This window comes from Chlorocebus sabaeus, chromosome 4, assembly GCF_047675955.1.
Source record: "Chlorocebus sabaeus isolate Y175 chromosome 4, mChlSab1.0.hap1, whole genome shotgun sequence".
NCBI classification, from domain to species: Eukaryota; Metazoa; Chordata; class Mammalia; order Primates; family Cercopithecidae; genus Chlorocebus; species Chlorocebus sabaeus.
Genome location: NC_132907.1, coordinates 16885765 through 16911147, shown reverse-complemented (window position 1 = coordinate 16911147; position 25383 = coordinate 16885765). Strand labels below are relative to the sequence as shown.

Sequence of the window (25383 nt, the reverse complement as noted above, 5' to 3'; positions counted from 1 at the left end):
AAGAGCCAATTATTCAAGTTTTAGGAATATTGTGAGCCAGTTAAACTGTTGGTAGTTTCAAATTGGCCATGGTGGGAGTATTTACACAGAAACTGGCAAACACTACAAATCAGGGCTCCAGAGAACTGGTGGTTAAACATTTATCAGCACACAAGTGATTATTCTATCTTGTCCTATTCCTAGTTGGCCCTCCTTATTTTTTTTGAAGCTGATATAGAAAATGTGAGGCTTTCAGAAAATACCTTGCATAAGAAATGAAGTAAGAAAAGTGAAAATGGACGGGGTGCTTTGGCTCACACCTGTAATCCCAGCACTTTGGGAGGCCTAGGCGGGAGGATCACTTGAGGTCAGGAGTTTGGGACCAGCCTGGTCAACACAGTAAAACCCCGTCTCTACTAAAAATACAAAAATTAGGCCAGGTGCAGTGGCTTATGCCTATAATCCCAGCTCCTCAGGAGGCTGAGGCACAAGAGTCTCTTGAACCCAGGAGGCGGAGGTTGCAGTGAGCTGAGATCATGCCACTGCACTCCAACCTTGGCGACAGAACAAGACCTGTCTGAAGGAAAAAAAAAAAAAAAAGTAAAAATTAGGAAGCACTCGAGAGAAACTAGCCAATTGGAGACTCAGAGGGTGAGTTAGCAGGTGTGGTATGCTCTCCCCCTCTCCCCCCAGTAACTCCCTGGGCTTCTTGAATACTTGTTATACTCAACCTTAGCACAATGACTCAAATTCCTATTACAGTTCCATTAGGTTAGTAAGAGCCTCATTTGAATCTTACACCTCTAGGACTGAGTGGCCATCAATCTCTCAACAACTAGTATGAATTCATTCCAATGCCCATTCACCTCCTGACTTCTCATGGAGATCGAGAAGACTGAGGAGATGGACATGGTGGTGCATGCCTGTGGTCCTAGCTACGTGGGAGGTTGAATGGGGAGGATCACTTGAGCCCAGGAGTTCAAGTCCAGCATGGGCAACATAGCAAGATCCTGTCTCTATTTTTTTTTTTTTAAGTACTAGGGGAATGGGAGGCGTGACTAGGAAAGAAAAGAGGTATTGTCACTGTGGGGAAAAGACCATGGCTGAGTAGAATCCCATGGGAAGTGTGGGAGATCTCTGGGGGCAGGATGAGGACACTAGGGGCAGCCAGAGGAGGCCTGGGGGCATGGGAGCAGGTGCACAAAGGGAGGTGCAGCTCTTTCTGCCTACACCCAAGAAAAAGGAGAAAAAAAAAAAAAAAAAAAAAAAGCTCTTCCTTCTCCCCATCCGGGTTATTAGTCCTAGGCTCCAGAAGTATTATGGTGATTATCCTTAGGTTAATTTTGGAGACAGGCTATAGAGTTAAAGAGAATAAGGAGGATATCGAATCCAGCCACCTCCTACTGAAATATTTGTAGGCATTTTTTATGGCCTAGGCTAGAAGATAACTGGGAACAGACTCAAGCAACAAAAAATAATCTGGTCCAGAAGCGAGGCTGTGGGAAAAACAGATAATGTACAGCATGAATCTAGGGGTGAGAGGTGGGGTACCCCTGCTTGGGATAACGCCTGGTGTCCCCAGTAACATCGGGACTGTGAAGGGTGGCTCAACCTTTCAGTGGCATGAAGAAACCCCCTGCAGTGTCCACAGCTCCGCATCTTACAGCCCCACCCAATTTGGTCATAGGCAACCTCAGGTGACAGACACTCACCCCAAATTCCCTGGGGCAGTATAGTTTCCACAGTGGGTGAGGGTGTTTTATTCCAGAGAAATAATTCCAGTACTTTAGAATTAAGTACAGAGATGCTGAAGTCAATTGGACCCATCATCCTAATACTTTTGTGTGGTGTTGGGGAATTATGTTTGAGTAAGTGGCAACGCACTTGAAATATCTAAGAGAATTTGGCATAATTAGAGAATGCAATAAATTGAACTTGTGATTCCAGTTTAGAATGCAGACAGATGCTCCTCACCTTAAAATGGGGTTTTGTCCTAATAAATCCATAAGTTGAACATATCTTAAGTCCAAAGTGCATTTAGTACTCCAATAAAGCCAAGTCAAAAGTTTAAGTCATCCATCATTAAGTCCAGATACTCCTCAATTTAAATAGGGTTATGTTTTGATAAAAATCGTAAGTCAAACAATCATTAGTTGGGAGCTGTTTATAGTTGAATATCTGGTTTATCGTCATTATTATTATTATTATTATTATTATTATTGAGACAAGATCTCACTGTTGCTCAGGCTGCAGTGCAGTGGTGCAGTCTCGGCTCCTGGGCTCAAGTAGTCCTCCCACCTCAGCCTTTAAGAAGCTAAGACTACAGGCACGTGCCACCATACCCACCTAATTTTTTGTATTTTTTTTGTAAAGATGGGGTCTTACTGTGTTGCCCAGACTGGTCTCAAACTCCTGGGCACAAATGATCCTCCTGCCTTGGCCTCCCAAAGAGAGTATTTGATTTTAGACTTGTGATTTTTAAGTCAGAAGGTAGGAGAATTTGGTTAAATATGCAAATATTGAGGTGATTAAGATAATTTCTCATCCATTATATAAATTTTTTAAATTTACAAATTATATAAGTACATAGGTAGTTTTCATCAAATGACAAAAAAATAAATTCGTAAATGAAATTTAAATATATTTTTAATGTTACAAATTAGCATAGTATATTATGTCATAAATTAATATATTACGTTTATAAATGGGATTTAGTGTTTAAGGAAATTTAATTAACTAAGTTTGCAAATGGGACTAACCATTAATCAAAGGCTTAAAAGTGATTATATATTTTGCTATAGAGCAATAAATAGATTTGCATATTTATAGAATATAGTAAAGTAATACCTTTTTTTAAGTTGAATTTTTTAACTTAAGGTTTTGTAATTTGTAACTTTAATAGAATATTAATTTTAAAACCAAAGTCACCATAAATTGTGTTTTCTGTAAAAGACAACCTTTCCTTCGGGCATAAGGACAGCCTCCTGCAAGCTCCACATTTTACCACCTCACCCAAATCACTGGTTAATAAACAACCTCAGTCAATTGACATGTACCCCAAATTTCCTGAGGCAGTAGAGTTTCCTTAGTGGAGAAGGGTCTTTTATTTCTAGAAATAATTCTACAATTGTAGAACTAAGTACAGAGATGCTGAAGTCAATTGGACCCATCATCCTAATATTTTTGTGTGGTGCTTGGGAATTATGTTTGAATATGTGGTGGAGTACAGGAAATGTCTAAGAGAATTTGGCATAGAGAATGCAATAAATTCAACACAGGATTCTAGTTTAAAATGCATACAGATGCTCCTTGACTTACCATGTAGTTACATCCTTGGATAAACCCACGGCAAGTCAGAAATATCATAAGTGAAAATGCATTTAATATCTTGATAAGTCCATCATAAAGTCAAAAATATCTTAAGTCAAACCATTATAAGTTGGGGATTGTCTGTAGTTGAGTATTTCATTTCAGACTTGTGATTTTAAATCAGAAGGTAGGGAGAATTTGGTTGAATACGTAAATGATATTGAGGTGGTTCAAATAATTTATAATCCACTATATAAATTTTTTTAATTTACAAGAGTTATTTAAGTGCATAGGCAGGTTTTGTCACACAAGTGGCATAAAAATAATAAACTTTATAAATGCAATTTAAATTTACTGTTTATAATGTGTTACAAATTAGCATAGTATATTGTGTTATAAATATATTAAATTTATAAATGGAATTTAGGGCATTTAAAGAAATTTAAGTTTACAAATGGCACTAGACATTAATCAAAAGCTTACAAGTAATTATAAATTTTGCTATAAAGGAATAGATTTGCATATTTATAGAATATAGTAGAGTAATAAGATTTTTAAGTTGAACTTCTATACTTAAGGTTTTGCAATTTGTAACTTTAATCAAACATTAATTTTAAAAACCAGTCACCATAAATCGTGTTTTCTGTGTACAAAAGCTACTCTTATAAGCAAATAACAAAATCTATAAAAGCCAGCACACTGACAGTCAGCACTGATTTTTTTTTTATTAAGGGGTGAAGATCTGGGGAAATGCATCCTCAATTCCAAATAAGGGGCTAACAATCATTCCAGAGCACTGCCCTTTTCTACACTGGGGACTGTCACCGCACAGAGGAATAAAGGACCTTGATTCAGCTCTCCCCGGCTCCAGGGCATCACCAAGCAGCTGGCTGCAGTATCGCTGGGGGCCTGAGCTATCCTGCTGTCAGCTCTCAAACCCCTCATTTGCCAGGACACATGGCCTGAAGAATACACTAGCCCCAACTTGGAGCCCTGGTGTGGCAATGCGGCAAGGAGCACCTCTCTCTTCTCCCTGCTACATTAAAAATTTTAAGGGTGCCTAAACATGTCCGCTTATCTGGAGGGCTGGAGTGAATGAGGCCTCCACAATGAAAGCTCTCCTATTCTGGCTGCGCCACCTGATTGAAAAGTAACTTTAGCTTATTTCCTTGGCTCATCATGAAAGAGTGAAAAGTATTTTCCTCACATTGTCTACTTTCTCAGCTATGGAGTGGACATGCATCACGCCTTCAACTAAGGTCCTAGAGAAAAAACAACTTTCTTTCCCAAATTTCACCTTGTTTTTCTTCTGAGAACTTATTGTGCCAAACTCAAGAGAAACATAACCTCAGTCTTTCTTGGGGTTCCCATTCTTTTTCCAGAATCAAGACTCTAGGATGTCTTCTCAGTACCAAGGTGTTTGGGGAGGAGGACATCTATCCACAGAGATTCCTTCCAACGTGACCATAGTCAGCACCCACCCCCCAAACTCTGTTAGAGTTAACAGACCATACTGGGGACTTCAAATCTGTGTGAACCTTTGCAGCCATTCCTTTACTGGCCCTCACCTATGGACTGCAGAAAGCCCCCACAGGCCTCCCTTCCTTCCCTCTCAGTATGGGAGAATCCTTCTCAAATATGAGGAGGGAAGCCTCATTCTCCCTCTTGCTTTTGGCCAAGAAATCTTCTCCATTCCCAGTGTTCCTTCACTTACGCCCTGCTATGACTTGAATGTGACCCCTGAAGCTCATGTGTTGGAAACTTAATTCCTAATACAACACTTTTGAAAAATAAGGCCTAATGGGAGGTGTTTAATTCATGAGGGCAGAGCCCTTGTGAATGGATTAATGTCAGTTATAAAAGTGCTTGAGGCTGTGAGTTGCATTTTTTGCTCTCTTATGCTCTCTGCCCCTCCATCTCCCACCAGGGGAGGACACAGCACAAAGGTCTTTGCCAGATACCGGCACCTTGATCTATCTCAGACTTCCCAACCTCCCGTGTAAAATAAATTTTCTTTCTTTGTAAGTCACCCAGTCTGTCGTATTCTGTTATACCAACACAAAATGGACCAAGACACTCCCAAAAACCCTAGAATTCAACTATGGGCTTAGCTCTAGGGTACACAAAAACTAGAACAGTTTGCAAGCTGGCTCTGACTCACACCACCACAGCCTCACTGATATAGTGGGCCCAGAGTCCACTCTGCCTGAATGGGAGGACAGGTGCAAAGGGAAATATGAAAAGGAAATGGGTCAATATCTCAAAGTGCTACCACAACATATTATGAACAACTTCAATAGCTAATTTAGAAAAATTCTTTTTTAGAAATGAGGTCTCACTATGTTGCCCAGGCTGGTCTCACACTCCTGGGCTCAAGCAATCCTCCCACCTCAGCCTCCCAAAGTGCTGGGATTACAGGCATGAACCACCACACTTGGCCTCCGACTGTTTAGATTTGTTCCTAAAAGTAAAAGATGCCTGTGTTTAAACCAGGCCAGATCACTCACCCTAGAAATTCCACAAATAGCCCATGAGCTGAGGGCTCCAGGCAGATGGGTGGCTGAGCCCAGTTCCCATGCTGGCCTGGAGGAGGAGACCTAGGAAGTCACAGCTTAGGATACACTGGGGCTGGCGGGAAGGTTTGCCTTTATCCATTATCCAAGCTGTGATTCAGCACAAATCTCCCTTTCGTTAAGTTTAACTTGTTGAGTAACATTAAATTTACACACTGCAAAGCACAATAGAATTTCACTGCTGTGAACATATACGTTCACAAGCGTCCAACTAAGTGTGAGTATCTGCTGCCCCATTGGGGGTATTTACTAAATAGTTGTTCATTAGTTATTTATTTTGTAGCACCTACTAGAGTAAACAGTAGCAGATATCTAATGTCTAAGAAAAATTTATGGAAGGAAGATTTGAATGGAAAATTTTCTCCATTAGCATATTTTTAAGGAGTTTTCCTCACAACAATTCCATCCCACTCCTACCCGTCCTACCCCTCCTACCAGAATTCTGAGGATCAGGGCTTGAGAACTAACATCTCCAAAGTCCCAGTAGCCCTTTCTATAGGCTTTCTATAGGCTCCTGGAGGATGAGGACCGTGCCATGTTTATCTCACCCTCCACCCCTCAATAAAGTACAAATTTGTGGAACTGGAGAGGCCAAGAGGCCTCAAACCCTTGTCTCTTTCATATCATCCACTAGGGGGCAGCAATCCTCTAAAAATAACCCCTAAACCAGCCCCTAACGCTAAAAGATGACTAAATTTCATTAAAAGTAGGATAACAAACACCTGTTATCCCAGCAGTTTGGGAGGCCGAGGCGAATGGATCACGAGGTCCGGAGACCGAGATCATCCTGGCCAACATGGTGAAACCCCATCCCTACTAAAAATACAAAAACTAGCCGGGCGTGGTGGCGGGCGCCTGTAGTCCCAGCTACTCGGGAGGCTGAGGCAGGAGAATGGCGTGAATTTGTGGGGGCGAAGGTTGCAGTGAGCTGAGACCACGCCACTGCACTCCAGCCTGGGCGACAGAGCAAGTATCTGTCTCAAAAAAAAAAGAAAAAAAAAAAAAAAAAAAAAAGAATAACAACAACTACAATTTTTTAAACTCTGCTCCTAGCACTATGCTATATGCTAATAGTTCAGGGCTTAAGAACACTTTTATTGGCCAGGAGTGGTGTCTCACCCCTGAAAACTCAGCACTTTGGGAAGCTGAGGCAGGACGATCTTTCAGCTCAGGAATTTGAGACCAGCCTGGGCAACATAGTGAGACCATCCTACTGAGAATGTTTTAATAATTAGTCAGGCATGGTGGGGTGCGCCGTAGTCCCAGCTACTTGGGAGGCTGAGGTGGGAGGATCACTTGAGCCTGAGTGGACGGGCTGCAGTGAGCTATGATTGCACCACTGCACTTCAGCCTGGGTGACAGAGCAAGACCCTGTCTTTAAAAAAAGAACTCTTATGTATCAAAACAAACATCTCAACAAAAAGCAACAACCACCACATAGGAAGGAAACCACCACCTGAATTTGAGTTATTGCAAATTAGTCTCTGAATGAACACTGAAGCCTCAGCTTCTTTTAGGTATTCCCTCAGCCTAAATTCACAGGATAGAGTCTTCTCCACGAGCAAAGCAAAGAGCCATTCTTCATCCATCCACTCATCATTCACTCATTCTTCAGACACACACTGAGCAATCACTATATACCGGGCCCTGAGCTAGGTACTGGGAGGGATTTTAAAAGCACACAAAGCCAGTCCATTTTAGTCCAGGCCACTGTATGACTGAAAGCCTTTGTCATCGATTAATAATACTGATCATAACTGCAAAAGTAGAGTGTAGTTTCGAAGTAAATGAACCTGGCTGGGCGCAGTGGCTCACGCCTGTAATCCCAGCACTTTAGGAGGTGGGGGCAGGCAGATCACTTGAGGTTAGGAGTTTGAGACCAGCCTGGGCAACATGGCAAAACCCATCTCTACTAAAAGTACAAAAATTAGCCACGTGTGGTGGCACACACCTGTAGTTTCTGCTACGTGGGAAGCTGAGACAGGAGAATCACTTGAACCTCAGATGCAGAGGTTGCAGTAAGATTCTGCCACTGCGCTCCAGCCTGGGCAGCAGAGGGGGATTCTGTCTCCAAAAAAAAAAAAAAAAAAAAAAAAAAATTAACTGCACCTCAAAGCCAACCACTAGATTCTCTCGCTCTATTTAGAGGATATTTGTTTGTTGTAAGAACCCCGACTTAATCCTGAGAGGTTTTAGCGGGTCTCAAGGGAGCCTCATCCTAAACATCCCTGCCAGGGAGAACTCTTCCAGGGAGCAGGGGCAGGCAGCTTCCTGGCCCAGGACAGTTTGCGTGACCTAAATTACTTGAGTCAAAAATTCTTTGACCCACATAGTGTTTCGGTGGTTGTTGTTGGGTTTTCTATTTGCTAACTTGAGCAAATATTTAAAATTTGAGTGTTTTTACACAAAAACCTGGATTTCCAACTTCTCTTTAAAAAGTCAAAAGCTCCGGCCTCCATCTGCATTCATGCACAGAAACCTTGAAAAGGGCCTGTGTTCTCCATGCACCACAGTGTCCACATATGTAAGTTTCTACCTGGCACTGTAAGTGATCGAGTATGAGACTCCATACTTGGGATTTCCCAGGCGCTCTGTGCGGCCTGCAGGGGATATGGAGAAGGTTGGGACTCAACCCGTCTTGTGGCAGGTCGGGTCTCACTAACAGCTAAACAGGCAGGCCTCCATGACAACTGTTTCAGCACTGCCTGAGTGCTTAGATTCAATATTAAAGGTTGCAAGAGCCAGTGCCCTTACACAAAGGCTGGAATGTAACAAAAGCCCACCAAGAGTCTTGCCTAGGCCTTTCCTGGGCCTGGAAGCATGACAAAATAACAAAGAAATTCTTACATTCCTTGTACCCACGTTTAGGTATTAAACACGTTTTATTGGGGGTCAGCAAAGAACTCCCCAGACCTCCGTAACTCAGCAGGAGACAAGATAAGGGTAATCACCTCCAGCATCTGGACCTATCTAGATTAAGTAAACTTACTGAGGCTCCGGAGGAAGGTCTCCAGGACTCAGACCTTAGTTATGGATTAGAGGGAATCAATCACTGTGTCTTTTGATGAATGTACACTTACACATAGACACATAGCTTCAAAGGTATATAAGCACTGGAAAACTTTGTAAATTTGAGTTGGTCTGTGATATCTTCCTGGCCTTCTCCCTGTACCCTGTTACAGAAATAAACTCTCTTCTTTCCCGGTTTATCTGCATCTCGTTACTGGGCTGTGAGAACAAGCAGCCCAACTCTTGGTTCAGTCTGGGGACATTCTGGCTGACAACCTGTTAGGGGTTGTCACCATTGCCTGGAGAGGATAGGGGTGCAGTGAGGGCCAGCCGACAGGAGCTGAGGTCTCGGGTAGAGGACGCCTACCTTATCAATAGATGGAGAGAGATTCAAACCGAGCATCACTGACTCTGGCTCCAAAATCTGAAATTCTTTTATAGCTACAGCACACATTCATCGAGTGTGCAGAGAAGAGCTAACAGCAGGCCCGAGATGGCTGGCGATCCTTAGTTAGAAAGGCCTAATTGCAAAGTTGGACCTTGGCTGATATCTGCACACTTGGCTTTCCAGAGTGTTCCCATGATTTCTGAACCTGATAAGAGTGGTTCACTGTGTCTTGACTGTACAGTGTGGTTTATGCCGAGCATCTGCTTTCTTTCTGGGAGGTGGAATTTTGGTACGTGGTAGGGAGAAGGTGCCCATGGGACCAGACCCTAATAAAAACCCTGGGTGCTGAGTTTCTAATGAGCTTCCCTTGTGGCCAACATTTCATATGCTTTGTCACAACTCATTGCTGGGGAAATTAAGCACATATTATGTGACTTCCACCTGGAGAGGACTCTTGGTAACCTGCCCCCTGGTTTTCTCTGGACTGGGCCCCATACATCTTTTTTTTTTTTTTTTTTTTTTTTTGATTTTGTCCTGTATCCTTTCACTGTAATAAATTATAACTGTGAGAATAAGTAGATGCTGAGTTATGCTTCAGCCAGTCATTAGATTCTCTCTACCTATTTAGAGGGCATTTGTTTATTGGAAGAACCCAAACTTACTTAATGCAGAGTTTTTACCTGGGTCCAAAGAGAGCCTCGTTCTAAACTTCCCTGTCTAGAAAGCTTCCGATGAAACTTTCTAGCCAACCACTTAAATGTAGTGGTGTTGGGGACCCCAAAACATCAGTCACTTCTCTGCAACAACTGAAAGATGCCTTGGGCTTACAAAGTGCAAAGAATAATTGAGGTGCTAGGTCATCACACGCATCACTAATGAGAAAATAGTGGGAAACAGGGGCCTAAAAGTTGAGGCCAATAACCACAAAATGCCTGCAGAGTTGGAGGAGCCAAACTCAAAGTGGAGACCCCTGAGACTGGACACATGACAAGGGACAGAATCTACCTGAAGTGGATTATTTGGTGAGTCTCATACCTGGTGAAACTTAAGGGGAGGCAGTCACCCCCAATACCTGCTCTACTCTTCTTTCATAGTCATAGTGCCCCAAATTTCTGCAGGAACCCAGATGCCCAGCATAAAAGATTGCAAACTTTCCAGGTTAGCTGTGGCCATCTAAGTTCTGATCAGTGGGATATAAGCAAAAAGTTCATGGTAGCTTCTGGGAATCTTCTTCTAAAGATGGTTACTTTTTTTTTTTTTTTTTTTTTTAAGGATGAATTCTCCCTCTGTCGCCAGGCTGGGGTGCAGTGGTGCAATCTCGGCTCACTGCAACCTCCGCCTCCCAGGTTCAAGTGATTCTCCTGCCTCAGCCTCCCGAGTAGCTGGGATTATAGGCATGCACCACCACACCTGGCTATGTTGGCTATGTTTCACCATGTTGGCCAGGATGGTCTTGGTCTCTTGACCTCATGGTCCACCTGCCTTGGCCTCCCAAAGTGCTGGGATTACAGGCGTGAGCCACCGCGCCCAGACAGATGGTTAGTATTTCTTATTCATCCTCTTCTCCCTCCTCCTAGGCTGGAATATGGATATATTGGCTGAAGCTCCAGAGGCTGTCTTGAGTTGATGAGAAAGCCTTGGGAATAGAAGTGTCATCGCAGAGAACAAGATAGAACTGACACCGTGGAGTAACATGCCAGTAACTTACCATAAAATTTCTATCACAGGACTTTGTGGACATGAAAAATCTACATCTGTTCTTGGGGCTTTACTGTTACTTCCAGCTAAATTTAATCCTCCTTAATGCAAAAGAAATTCAGGATGGGGAAGTGTCTATAAAGTCATGTATCCAGAACCACAGACTCACCAAATCTTACATCTAAAGAGTCATCAGGAAGCTTTTTGTTTCGGCCTTTTCATTTTACAGTTGGAAAAACTGAGGCCCAGTCGCCTCTGTGATTTGTCAGGGTTACGTGGCTAGTTAGGAGCAAAACTGAGGCCGGATCCCAGGTTTTGGGGCTACAGACTCATGGTTCTCATTTTCCTGCTATGAGAACTGCCTTGGGTAGGCCAGGTCAGGGGTAAAGTCCAAAAGGGGGTTTCTCTCTAGAGGACTCAAAGAAAAAGCAGTGCCAGATTGCCGTATCTCACGCCTGTAACCCCAGCATTTTGGGAGGTCGAGGCAGGTGGATCGCTTGAGCCCAGGAGTTTGAGACCAGCCTGGGCAACATGGTAAAACTCCATTTCTTCAAAATACTAAAATTAGCTGGATGTGGTGGTATGCGCTTGTCGTCCAAGCTACTTGGGAGCCTGAGGTGGGAGGATAGCTTAAGCCCTAGAGGTTGAGGCTGCAGTGAGCTACGATGGTGCTACTGCACTCTAGCCTGGGTGACAGAGTAAGACTCTGTCTCAAAAAATTAAAAAAGAAGAAAGAAGAAAAAGAAAATGCGCTGATAGAATGTACATGATGAAATTTCAGAGGTCTCCTGGAAGGCCATCCCACTTCCGGTTTTGATGAGCAGAGACTCAACAGTGGAAGGCAGGTATGACCTCGGCTTTCTCAGGCCCCAGCTTCCCTCCTCTTCACTTTCCTCTCATCCATCAGACTTCACACCTCCCTCTTCCCTTGGTGTTAAAACCTAAGTCTATTTCGAGTGCCTCGAACCCATATGGTGCTTACTGGTGGAACCCAGGCTGGATTTCACCCCACCTGTGCCTTCTTGGCCAGTTACCTCTATGAAGTACGCAGACCGACAACCTTTTACAGAGGACAAGGCTTGAGAAAGAGCTCGATGGAATCCATCTTTCTTCCCCATGCACACCCGGCCCCACTCACACCAAGGGAGTTTCGTCCCTGCTGGAAACACTGTGGCAGATACTTTGGTGGCCTGCCCATTTCTCTTTCCACTTTGTCATTCACGGATGTCAAAGCACCAGCACCTGTAGTTGTTTGTTTCTGGGCTTCCTCTGGTGCAGAAGCTGCTTTTTCTGCCTATGTTAGAGGTGCGGGGGATTTAGGAGACCTAAGGAATGGGCTCCAATGAGATGAAGGGAGTGGGTGTGAAAAGCCTCAGCCCCTCTGAGGAATGTGCCCTGCATTGTTCCCGCATGATTAGGCTCCAGCTGCCTTCAGTGGTAATGGCCTCCTCCTCCCTCCCCAGTCTAGGGGTGCTTCACCTCCCAAATAAAGAGGGTTCACTCATCCTTATCTCAGGGTCTGCTTCTGGGGGAGCTGACCAGAGGCAAACCTTCCTCAGCACTCAGATTTTACTTACTCCGAAATTAGGGAATATTAAGTTCGAAGACATACCCTGTGCTCAAAAGCATGCACACAGACGTATATATAGAAATTTCTGGCGGAGTGCAGTGGCTCACGCCTGTAATCCCAGCACTTTGGGAGGCCAAGGTGGATCACTTGAGGCCAGGAGTTTGAGATCAGCCTGGTTAACATAGGGAGACCGCATCTCTACAAAAATAACGACTTAGCTGAGTGTGGTGGTGCACACCTGTAGTTCCAGCTACTCGGGAGACTGAGGTGGGATGATCATTTGAGCCTAGAAGTTCAAGACGACAGTGAGCCATGATGGCACCACTGTACTCCAGCCTGGGTGACAGAGCGAGACCCTATCTCAATTAAAAAAGGAAATTTCCAACTCTTCTCTGAGCCCACTACCCAAAGACAATCATATCGCTCAGCCACTCAGCTGAGCTTTACTGCCCTTCCAAGAATAGCCTAGAAATCCAGTAAGGACAATGAAAGCTAGAAAAATGAGGAGACACTGATACTGGATCTCATTTATATTTTTAACCCCACTCACCACCTGCAATTACACCCAGCCCACAGCCTTTGGTAAGTGCTCAGTAAATATCTGTTAGTCAACAAAGCTACTGGGAGCTCACACTCTGCCCCTGCGCCGTACACCCTCCCCCAACCCCTGCTCTGTTATCTTGTTTGCACCAAGAATGATTTCCCCACTCCTAGTCTCTCTGCACAGAATGGTGAAGAAACTGCACTTGGTTTTTTCAAACTATTCTTCAGGCCGGGCACAGTGGCTCATGCCTGTAATCCCAGGACTTTGGGAGGCTGAGGTGGGCCGATCACAAGGTCAGGAGTTCCAGACCAGCTTGGCCAACATGGTGAAATCCCGTCTCTACTAACAATTTAAAAAATTAGCCAGGCATGGTGGTGCACGTCTGTAATCCCAGCTACTCAGGAGGCTGAGGCAGGAGAATCGCTTGAACCTGGGAGGCGGAGGTTGTGGTAAGCCAAGATGGCACCATTGCACTCCAGCCTGGGCAACAGAGCAAGACTCTGACTCAAAAGAAAAAAAAACAAAAACAAAAACTATTCTCCTGCAGCCTCAGGAGAATGGGCCAGGAACATGCTCTTGAAACAGGCTGCTTGCTCAGAAGTACATTTCCATATTAGCAGGCACAGCTGTCACTCCTGCTGGAGGCCTGTTGGCTTCTTGAGAACTGCTAGTCTCACCATTTGCCACATGCCCAACAGGAAAATTTAATTCACAGAAACTCAGAATGCCAGATTCCTCCTCCCTCCCAACTCAGGGATCCCCCTCAAGAGCCTGCCTGACAGCTGTTATCTTCTTCATGAACACCTCAAGTGACAGGGAACTCACTGCTGTATGATGTAGCCTATGCTATTGTTGGAAGGCTCCAGTTATTAATAATTCTTAACAGTAAACATCATTTATTAAACATTTGCTATGTGCCAGGCTCTATTAAAAGTAATTTAACTAGCCAGGTGTGGTGGTGTGCACCTGTGGTCCCAACTACTTGGAAGGCTGAGGCAAGAGGATTCCTTGAGCCCAGGAGTTCAAGACTGCAGTGAGCTATGATCACGCCACTGCCCTCCAGCCTGGGCCATAGAACAAGAACGCAACTCCTTTAAAAATACAGATTAAATTAAAAGTGCTCGACCTGGGTCAACTCATTTAATCACAACAATCCTATGAAATAGATGCTATTGTTATTACCTCCACCTAACCTGACAGGCAAGGAAACTTGCAGCACAGAGAAGTAAATAATTAGCTCAAGATCACAGAGCTAGCAAGTGGTAGAATGTGATTTCAAACAAAAAGTGGCCTTCGAGAGCTTTCCTCTGTTGCCTTTTTTCTTCTTGGGGCAGAAATCTTCCACCCTATAAGTGAGTCTTTTTAGGTCCAGATCCTTGTGAAACTGTGATGAGTGCCAAGGATCCTCTCCATGCTAACGTGCATATGGTCACAAAACTCTGCATATTATTTCAGGGAGTCAACCCACCTATAGCCGTTGGACCCCAGGTTAAGAACCACAGCTAACACAAAATAATGTTGCTTTTGTATCTATTTGGAAATTCTCTTATGAATTTTTTTATATCTAACAGACTTTCTCCAGGCTTAATTTTCCCTATTTTTTTTTTTTTTTTTTTTTTTTTTTTTTTTGAGACAGAGTCTTCCTCTGTCACCCAGGCTGGAGTGCAGTGGTGCCATCTTGGCTCACTGCAACCTCTGCCTCCTGGGTTCAAGTGATTCTCCTGCCTTAGCCTCCCAAGTAGCTGGGATTACAGATATGCACCACCACTTCCAGCTAATTTTTGGATTTTTAGTAGAGATGGGGTTTTACTGTGTTGGCCAGGCTGGTCTCGAACTCCTGACCTCAAGAAATCCACCCATCTCAGCCTCCCAAAGTGCTGGGATTACAGGCATGAGTCACTGTGCCCAGCTAATTTTCCCAGTTCTAGATGAAAGAATGTTCAACCACACCAATACTCAAAGATAGACAAATTCAAATAAGAATAAGGTTAAGGTGTTATGTTGTACCTTTATAACAACAAACAACTATAAAGAAAAGACTCAAAAATCAAGTGCTGGCCAGGTGCAGGGGCAGACACCTGTCATCCTAGCACTTTGCAAGGTCAAGGCAGGTGGATCTCTGAACTCAGGAGTTCAAGACCAGCCTGGGCAACATGATGAAACCCCATTTCTACAAAAAAGAAAAATGCAAAAAATTAGCCAGGCACAGTAGTGTGCACCTGTAGTCACAGCTACTCAGGAGGCTGAGGTAGGAGGATGACTTAAGCCTGGAAGGTCGAGGCTGCAGTGAGCTATGATCACACCACTGCATTCCAGTCCGGGCAACAGAGCAAGACCCTGTCTCAAAAAAAAAAAGATTGCTGGGAGAGTTGTACTCCTGTTGTTGCTGCTATGGTACCTGTATCCACTACCATTAGAAATTTGGCAACACACAGGAAAGACTGATGAAAACACCCATAAGCTTTTGACCTGGTAATTCTACTCCTCGAATTTATTCCAAGAAAATAATTTAGGTAGAAATAAAAGCCACATGCAGAAAGATATTTATAGCAAACTTTTCTCTCAGAGCCAGAAAAAAAAAATGTCCAAAAAACAATTGGGAAATTATAAGTAAGTATGGTCATTAGCTTAATGGAACATATAAAATAATGAAAAGCGTTAAAATAACATTCAGGAAAAAATGTGGAGGGCAGAAATCAACATGATGATGATTGTCAATTGTGGGTAGGGTGGGAATGCCCAGGGAAATTTCCATTCACTTTTTAGTGCCTCACTTAAAAAAGTGAGAGACCAAATAATAACAAAAGCAGCTCAGAGGACAAAGAGAGAAACTATAAGGGATCAGAGGATCCCTCAAAACAAAATGAAACAAAACACTATAAATAATATCCTCTATGAAATATGAAAAGATATGCATCCATGAAAGAGAAACAGAAGAGAATGGGGGATAATCAGAAAACATGAAAGAAGGCCTGGCACGGTGGCTCACACTTGTAATCCCAGCACTTGGGAGGCTGAGTGGGGTGGATCGCCTGACGTCAGGAGTTCAAGACCAGCCTGGCCAACATGGTGAAACCCCATCTCTATGAAAAATACAAAAATTAGCTGGATCTGGTGGTATGCACCTGTAATCCCAGCTACTGGAAGGCTGAGGCAGGAGAATCGCTTGAACCCAGGAGGCGGCGGATGCAGTGAGCTGAGATCACACCACTGCACTCTAGCCTGGGAAACAGAGCAAGACTCTGTCTCAAAAAAAAAAAAAAAAAAAAAAAAAGGAAAACATGATAGAATTCTTGGAGATGTAGTTACAACTGAAGTAGTAAATTCAACAGAAACTCTGGAAGATAAAGTAGGATAACTATCCAGAAAATTGAACAAAAATAGAGAGATAGAAAATGGGAGAAAAGATGACCAATCCAGAAGACCCAATATCTACCCAATAGGAGTCCACTAAGAGACACAGAGACAATCTCCAGGACAAAGAGTGTAACTGGCCAAGCCAAAGGCATGTGCCCAACCCATGGCTAGGTAGGAAAGGGAGGATCTGACCCATTTGGGTCTAGAATGAAAGGGTACTCTCTCTCCCCCCACAACCCAAGAGTATGGTCCCCCAAAAGGAAAAGTAATAGGTGCTATTAGAAAATGAGGGTTAGATGATATACAGCCAAAAGCTACCACTATCCACTGCACAGGAACCTCTGTTGACTCCTAGTAACCACATCTTCCTCTCTAACTACTCACAGAGCACTTTCAATAGGATTTTTGCATCCTATCAAATGCAAAACCTCCCTTTCTAGGCCTGTTGTGCATTATCATAGCTGAGATGTGTTGTGCACATCCTACACACCAATTGTTTCTCATGAGTTATCTCATTAAAATCTTAAAACAAAGCAAACGAGAAAATCATCTTAATAACCCCAATTATAAATCAGGACACTACTGCCCAGAGAGGTTACGAAGCATGCCCAGTTTCACCCAACTAATAAAGAGAAAAGCCAGGATTTGGACCTAGTACCCTGACCGTGGAGCTCGCACCCTTATGCCATAGGATTTTATGTACCTCTCCCAGGAGGCTTTTTGGTGTCCCCAGTGACCCCGATGCCTTACTGCATTCTGGACCCCAAAGAGGATCTAAGGTAGGTCGTCAAATGGCCACGAGAACGTCCATCAGGTCACACACCCCGAGCTTTCTGCATGCAGCCCAGTGCCTGGCTCAGAGTCCCTGGCATGCTTGGTCCCCCAGGAGGTCCATCAGCCCTCCCAAGTCACCAGGGTGCTGGGAGCAGCCACTAGATCTCAGCCCTCCTTCAGGTCACACACCTCACTCAGGGGCTGCCCACAGGCTTGCTCTGGCTGTAGCACAGGAACCCCTGCTCCTTCCTATCTGGTGCAAGGAGCCAAGGGGATGCCTTTAAGGAAGGTTAGTCCTGTTGGTGAGATGTGTTGTGCAAAAGCAGGTTGACTGGAGAAAAATCATACACATTTATTTAACGTAAATACACAGGAGACTTCAGAATGAAAACCCAAAGATAATGGGGAAATTGGCCATGTTAATGCTTAGGATTAATGAGGTACGAACAGCTATGTAGAAATGCGATTGGACAAAAGAGGGTACGATCTAATGTTAATAGACTGAGCTGGGAGATTCAGTGAGGCCTGTGTAGATTCTTGGCCTCTCTCTACAGCGTCCCTTCCTTCTGTGTGTGGAACAGGGCTCTCTCTGGAATGGGAGTCTTATGACCTAGTCAAACGAGGTAAGTTGGATCATTTATTTATGGCCAGTTTTTACACAGAAAGGCAGAGGGAAAATAAGAGTAATATTTTTAGGATGTATGGCTGGCTTTGGGGAAAAGAGGTTCTGGTTTCTACGGGGAAGAGGGATTCTAGTTTCTATGGCTAGACTAGGGGAGAATGGGCCTGAGAGACAGGAGGGCAGGTATGCAGAGAAAAATGTTTAACTTCTGAGGCTTTCATTTTAGAGTACTGTTTTCTGAGTCCCAACAGTGGGAAGCCAGAGAAAGCAGGACTGTACTTTTGAGAGCCCCCAGACAGCTGGCTCTTCCCCCACGCAGCAGCAGTCAGGCCCCAGAGCTCCTCTTGCATGTAAGCAGCAGGGCAAATACTCTCTGGGCTGGTGGAAGGTTCTGTGGGTCTGGTTGTATTGGGGTGAAGACCTGTCTGGGAGCCTCTGCAACTATTTATCTGTTCCGCCTTCCTCCCTCTTGCTCCTATCCTTTGAAAGCTAACCTGGACACAGAAGCTCTCAGCATTTAGGAGACCTTAATTCCAGCTCCATTTAATGCAAGATATGCAAGATCTCTTGAAGTGGGTTCCAATCTTAGGCCACAAGTTCAGGTGTGCAGAAAACAAACCATTTTTGTCTTTTTTTTTTTGAGACAGAGTCTTGCTCTGTCACCCAGGCCGAAGTGCAGTGGCGCAATCTCCACTGCAATCTCTCCCTCCCAGGTTCAAGCAATTCTTGTGCCTCAGCCTTCCGTGTAGCTGGGATTACAGGTGTGCGCCACCACGCCAGGATAATTTTTGTATTTTTAGTGGAGACAGGGTTTCACCATGTTGCCAGGCTTGTCTCCAACTCCCGACCTCAAGTGATCCACCTGCCTCGGCCTCCCAAAGCGTTGGGATTACAGGCATGAGCCACCGCACCCGGCCAACAAACCGTTTTTCTGTCACAGAGTTTAATTCTACTTTGATTTCTATCCTGCCAATGTGGCAGAAACATAATCTCTGTTGATTTAGAATGTACCCATGCCCTGAACCTAGGATGTTGTCAAAGTCCCACTGAGCTTTGGGAAATGGGGTCCTTATTGTCTTTTGTCACATGGGTGTCTGCAGGATGCCTATTGTCACTTACTTTGTGCGCTACACAACTGCAGACCACTATTCAAAGGCTGTACAGTTTGCTCTCACTGCTGTAACAAATTACCACAAATATAATGGCTTAACACAACACAAACTTATTTCTCACAGTTCCTGTAGAGGTGCAACATGGGTCTTACCAGGTGTTGGCTGTGCTGGGCTTACAGATGGAGACTCTAGGAAAGAATCCTCTTCCAAGCTCGTTCGGGTTGCTGGCGCAGTTCAGTTCTTTGTGGGTAAACTTGCTAGGTGGCAGCTAAGGTCACCCTCAGCTCCTTAGAGTTCCTTCTTTGCTCCTTGCACATCATCCAGGAGGCATCAGATCCTTCTCACACTTGGAAGATCATGGACTCAGCCTTCTGCGGCATCTGACTCTTCCGCCTTCCTTTTCTGCTTGATTACATCAGGCCCACCTGGATGTGCTGCGTTTTCTCCCTATTTTAAGGTCAGCTGATTAGTAACCTTAATTCCAGCTGCAAAGCCCCTTCCCAGCAGAACCTAAATTTGCGTTTGATTGACCAAACAGGGAACTGGAGAAGGGGAAATATCTTTAGAGTTTTGCCTGCAGCAGAGGCCGCCGTGTGAGCACATCCCTGGAGGTGTGCAGGGCAGCCACCATCACTCACCTCTCAGCCCAGTCACTAGACAGATGCCCTGTCAAGGTCATGGTCCTTTTAAGGCTGAAGGTTTGCTGCCCCTACTGTGGCTGTCTTGGGAAGGAACTGGTTCTGTTCTGAACCATGTTGGGATGAGAACCTCTAGAAGACAAGGTGCCATCTACCTCAACACACAAACAAGCCATTACCTCTCTGGGGTCTCCCAGGGCTCTTTCTAGGTTGCAGGAAACAGGACAATCTGCCCCCTGTTTCCCAGGGACCCCCATCTCTGTACTGTCATTGCTTTCCTTCTTCCCCTCACCACCAAGGAAATCACCACGTCATCAAACCTCCCATATGCCAAACATTTTGGCTAGATCTCGAGTCTTGTACATTCTGGAGTGGCTTTGGGCTTTTCCAGTCCCAGGTCCAGTCCTGCCTTCCTGTCTGTCACATTCCACAGCTGAGGCAATGAGCCAGGAAGTCACCTGCTTGGAAGTTGGAGGCGGACAGGGAGTTGGAGAACGGCCAAGTGGGGTTAATACTGCAAATCTGTTTTCTTGTCACTCTCCTGACATGCTCTGTTCTTTAAAATACCCTTGGCACTTGGTCCATCACAGGCCCATCCTTGGCAACTGAGTTGGAAGAAATGGGTCTCTTCAGCCAGCAATGTCTCCCCACCATGGGCTACACCTTCAGGTGCCAGGCAAGGAGGACTGCAGCAGCTCTGAAGCCTCCACTCTTCCTTATGGGTTTTTGGTCACTCTCCAGGGCCTAATGCAGATGTCACCTCCCCTGTGCGGCTTCTCCAGCCCTTCAGCTAGATGTGATCACTCCCTCCCCTGAGGCCCTGAACACTTTGTCCAGTTCCTGTACCCTCTGAGAGCCTAGCACAGGCCCCCTCCACTGTGTAAAAATTCACAGCCCCTCCCTGCATCAGAAGCCAACCCCCTTCCTCCGGGGGTGCCTCTTCTTTCTAGTCATACAGTGCCCGTCCCTCTGGGGCCCCTCAGTATCTTCCCCTCCCCCTCAGCAATCCCTAGCACACCTGCAGCTGTGAGGGCTGCACCTGAGGACAGAGCAGGGGCGGGCACCCCAGGCTTAGAGGCTGTTGTCATCAAAGTTCAAATGGAACATGCTCTGAGAAGGGTCTGCAGGGAGACCAAGGTTGCCACCCCTAGGGAGAGCCAGGCTTCTGTGGTATCTCAAGCCCTGGGACCTTGAGGCAGCTTCCCGGAGGGAGCAGCCAGAAGACCCTTTCCCTACCCCCTCACCACCCAGAGAGGCCTCCCTGGGATGCCCTCCCCTGAACTCTAGAGCTTCTTGGGGTTGTCATGTTTGCACTGTGATGTCCTTTCAAGGTCACGGTGATACATGCTATGGCTGAGCAAGATTGTTCCCAGCATCAGATTGGAAGTTGAAAGAAAGACCAAGTCACAAGAACCCAAGAGCTGAGTGAATGCACAGCCGTGCCCCAGGCCCACCAGCAAGGACCACATTTATTAGGCTCAGCCTCCTACACAAACTATGCCAGAAAGTCTAAGAGAAGAAGGGGAACAGAGGAAGGGAGGGAAAGTCCTTTAAATCAACATGGTTTCATTGAGTTTCTGCACCATGCTGGGGCCTGTGGGATTGAGAAGGAGAATATAATCGTAGTCCTTGCTCTCAGGAAGCTTGTGATCTGTGTATAGCCCAAGACTGAGCAGCTAGGTGAACAAGAAGTAGTGCAAGGGGGAAGAGGTACCACAAATGGTGTATCAGTTTGCTAAGGCTGCCTGAAACAACAGAAAGTTACTGTCTTTACAGTTTTGGAGAACTGGTCTAGGAAATCAAGATGTCTGCAGGGCTGGTTTCTTCTGAGGGCTGTGAAGGGTCTGCTCCAGGCCTCCCTCCTTGGCTTGTGGATGCCCATCTTCTCCCTGTGTCTCTTTACATCATCTTCCCTCTATTCATGTCTGTCTTTGTACCCACATATCCCCCTTTTAAGGACACCAGTCATATCAGATGAGAGGCCATCCTAGTGACCTCATTTTAATTTTTTTACCTCTATAATGACCCACATTCGGATGTACTAGGGGTTAGGGCTTGACATGATTTGGCTGTGTCCTCACCCAAATTTCATCTTGAATTGTAGCTCCCATAATTCCCACATGTCATGGGAGGAACCCAGTGGGAGGCTGTTGAATCATGGTGGGTGAGTCCTTCCTGTGCTGTTCTCATGATAGTGAATAAATCTCATGAGATCTGATGGTTTTATACATGGGAGTTCCCCTGCACACATTTTCTCTCTTGCCTGCTGCCATGTAAGACGTGCCTTTCATCTTCCACCATGATTGTGAAGCCTCCCCAGCCACGTGGAACTGTGAGTCCATTAAACCTCTTTTTCTTTATAAGTAACCCAGTCTCAGGTATGTCTTTATCAGCAGTGTGAAAACGAACTAATACAGCCCCGTATTAGATATGCTCCAACATATCTTTTCTGGAGGGACACAATTCAACCCATAACAGGTGGCTTTGCAGGAAAGGAAGACTTGAAAGAGAATTTCCTCATCCATCCATGCATCCATCCATTTGTTTATTTATTTATTTTTGAGATGGAGTCTTACTCTTGTCACCAGACTGGAGTGCATTGGTGCCATCTCAGCTCACTGCAACCTCTGCCTCCTAGGTTCAAGCGATTATCCTACCTCAGTCTCCCAAGTAGCTGGGATTACAGGCACTCACCACCAGGCTGGCTGATTTTTGTATTTTTAGTAGAGACGGGGTTTTACCATGTTGGCCAGGCTGGCCTTGAACCCCTGACCTCAGGTGATCTGCCCACCTCTGCCTCCCAAAGTGCTGGGATTACAGGTGTGAGCCACTGCACCCAGCCAGAATTTCCTCATCTAAAAGGGCAGGTTACCGGGCAGAGGTAAACACTGGAAGGTTTTATACTTTGTGATTACTGAATAATTCCTCAAGGTTGTTTTTCCAGATTTGAGGAACATCTTCAGTGACAGAACATGCCACGTTGGGCAGGACTTCTTCATGCATGCCCCAACGACAGGAGCAACAGAATCCTGGCCCCTGGGGAGACTGTGTCCAGCCATGGGCATCAGCTAAAGCCACAACCTCAAACATTCCTACCAAAAGAGAAGCTAGCTGCTGGAATCCACATGAGGGCAAAGTGGAGATGAATTCAGAGGGCAAGAAGCAGCCAGTAGGGCAAGAGGGAGAGAGGACCTTTCTTCTTGACCCACCCCACACATACAAGGGACTAAATGTTTGTGTCCCCTTAAAATTCATGAGTTGAAATCCTAAACCCCAAAGTGATGGCATAAGGAGGTAGGACTTTTGAAGGGTAATTCAGTCATGAGGGCAGAGCCGTCATGATTAGGATTTAGCGACCACAGAGAGCTAGCTCACCCACTCCACCATGATAGAACACAGCAAGAAAGTTCCATCTATGAACCAGAAACTGGGCCTGGCCAGACACTGAATTTTCCCACACCTTGATCTTGGACTTCCCAGACTCCAGAACTGTGAGAAATAAATTTCTGTTGTTTCTAAGACACCAGTTTATGGTATTTTTGTTTTAGCAGCCCAAACAGACTAAGACAACACACCAACAGGAAAAATCAGATACCTCCTGCTCCCCACCAAGATGGCTTAAGAGTCCAGGACATAGACAGAGGTAGGGGCAAGAAGGCCGCTGGGCCTGGGCTTTACATTCAAGTAAGGACTTTTAGACTTTAGATACTATTTCCAAATGATGTTTGCTATGGGCCAAGTTGTGTCCCTCCAAAATTCATATGTTGAAGTTTTAACCCCCAGCAACTCAGAATCTGACTGAATTTGGAGGATAGGGTTAAGAGGTCAGTCAGTTAAAATGAGGTTGTGAGGGTGGACCCGAATCCAATAAGGGTGTGTCTATAAGAAGAGGAAAATTGGCACAGACACACACAGAGAGAAGACCACATGAACACACGAGGAGAAGATGTCATCTGCAAGCCAAGGAGACAGGCCTCAGACACCAACCCTGCCAACACCATAATGCCTGGCTTCCGGCCTCCAGGACTACAAGACAATAAATGTCTGTTGAGGGCTTAAACAGCCCTAGCCCTTGCTAGGGCTGCAGTAGTTTATTATGGCAGCCCTAGCAAAATAGTATAAAGTTCTATCCATATGCACCTGGGATGTGTTTCTAAGCATTCATTTTTAAAATGTAACATTTCTTTAAAATATTTTTAAAAATATACTGTAACATTTTAACTTGTTTTGGCATTTCTGCTTTTTTTTTTTTTTTTTTTTTTTTTCCCCATGAGACAGAGTCTTGCTCACTCGCCCAGGTTAGAGTGCAGTGGCACGATCTTGGCTGTCCGCCTCCGGGGTTCAAGTAATTCTCCTGCCTAAGCCTCCTGAGAAGCTGGGACTACAGGTGTGCACCACCAGGCCCGGTTAATTTTTATATATATATTTTTTAGCAGAGACAGGTTTTCACCATGTTGGCCAGGCTGGTCTTGAACTTCTGCCCTCAAGTGATCCACCTGCCTTGGCCTCCCAAAGTGCTGGGATTACAGGCGGGAGCCACTGTGCCTGGCTAGCATTTCTGCGTTTTTAATACATTGGGAACAACCACCACCCTTCGAAATGACAGTGGCTCATCTTTGTCAATTATACCTTAATAAAACTGGAGGAAAATTAATCAAATGGACTACAAAAAAAAAGAAGAAGAAGAAGAAGAAGAAGAAGAAGAAGAAGAAGAAGAAGAAGAAGAAGAAGAAGAAGAAGAAGAAGGAGGAGGAGGAGGAGGAGGAGGAGGAGGAGGAGGAGGAGGAGGAGGAGGAGGAGGAAGAGGAGGAGGAGGAGGAGGAGGAGGAGGAGGAGGAGGAGGAGGAAAGAAAAGAAGGTAGCCCAAGTTCTCTGTACCTCCCAGATGCTCCATTGAAGGGCCTCAGCTGTGATGAGAAAACCCAGCAGCCCAATTCCTGGCAACTCTCCCGGGATCTGGAATGATGGCGTGCCTGGGCACAGCCTTCCTATCTGGCCCGAGAGCCAGCTGGCACCATTAGAGCGAGGAGAGGGCTCTGAGCTTTCCCAGCAGGCTGGCAACCTCCCAGGCTCCCTCCCCCAGCCCCTATAAAACCATCTGGAAAATGAAAATAATACCTTCTGCTTCCTACGAAGCTCCAGGGACCCTGTGAGGAACAGGGAGACGATCCCCATACTCTACACATTCCCGGAGGAGGTTGCCCTGGAATAAGCTATTGCCCCGCCTCTTTTATCCCAAGTGGCAGAAATGACGGTCGCTCCGTGCTCTGTCCAGCTGCTCTTGCTTCCCCTCAGGAGCCACTTCTGCTTCCATCCCACCTGATTGGAGTGGGCTTCCCACAGGCCCCCACTCTGCAGCTCCTCAGTGCTCTCCTCCTCCTCCCTGCTCCCCCGAGCCCGGTCCAGTCTGAGGTCCATCCCCCTGCTAGGGGAGCTGAGCAGTGCTGCAAACTCAGTGCTCCTGAGTCCCCCGGGGATGTGCTGAACTGCACATTCTCGTTCTGTAAACCGGAGCCGAGCTTCCGCACGTCTAACCTGCTCCCTGGCGATGCTGATGTTACTGAGCAGAGTGGAAACGTGCTAGACAATACAGCGGGGGAAATTTCAGTCTCAAATGCATTCGAGCAGAAACCAGGACTCCCAGTCAAGATGCTCCATGGGTTTTTAGAGCGAAGTGTGATGCTCTTCACTCGCTGCTCTGAGTCGCTCAGAGCCGGGGGCAGAAGCTGGGTCTACCTGAGCGTCTGTCCAGCCACATCCCCTCACTCTTCAAGGTGGCACTGGGCACGCAGCCCCAGAGTCAAGGTGGC

General features: G+C 45.6%; 1 long non-coding RNA gene across 1 annotated transcript in view; it reads right to left on the bottom strand.

The window, feature by feature from the left end:
• The window catches only part of LOC140711495 (uncharacterized), a 27793-nt gene extending 2410 nt beyond the window's left edge, over window positions 1-25383 (bottom strand). The window contains exons 1-2 of the long non-coding RNA XR_012092739.1: window positions 24692-25383; window positions 19088-19382 (exon numbers count right to left, since the gene is read on the bottom strand). This is a non-coding gene — a long non-coding RNA (uncharacterized lncRNA). The remainder of the gene's footprint in view (window positions 1-19087; window positions 19383-24691) is intronic.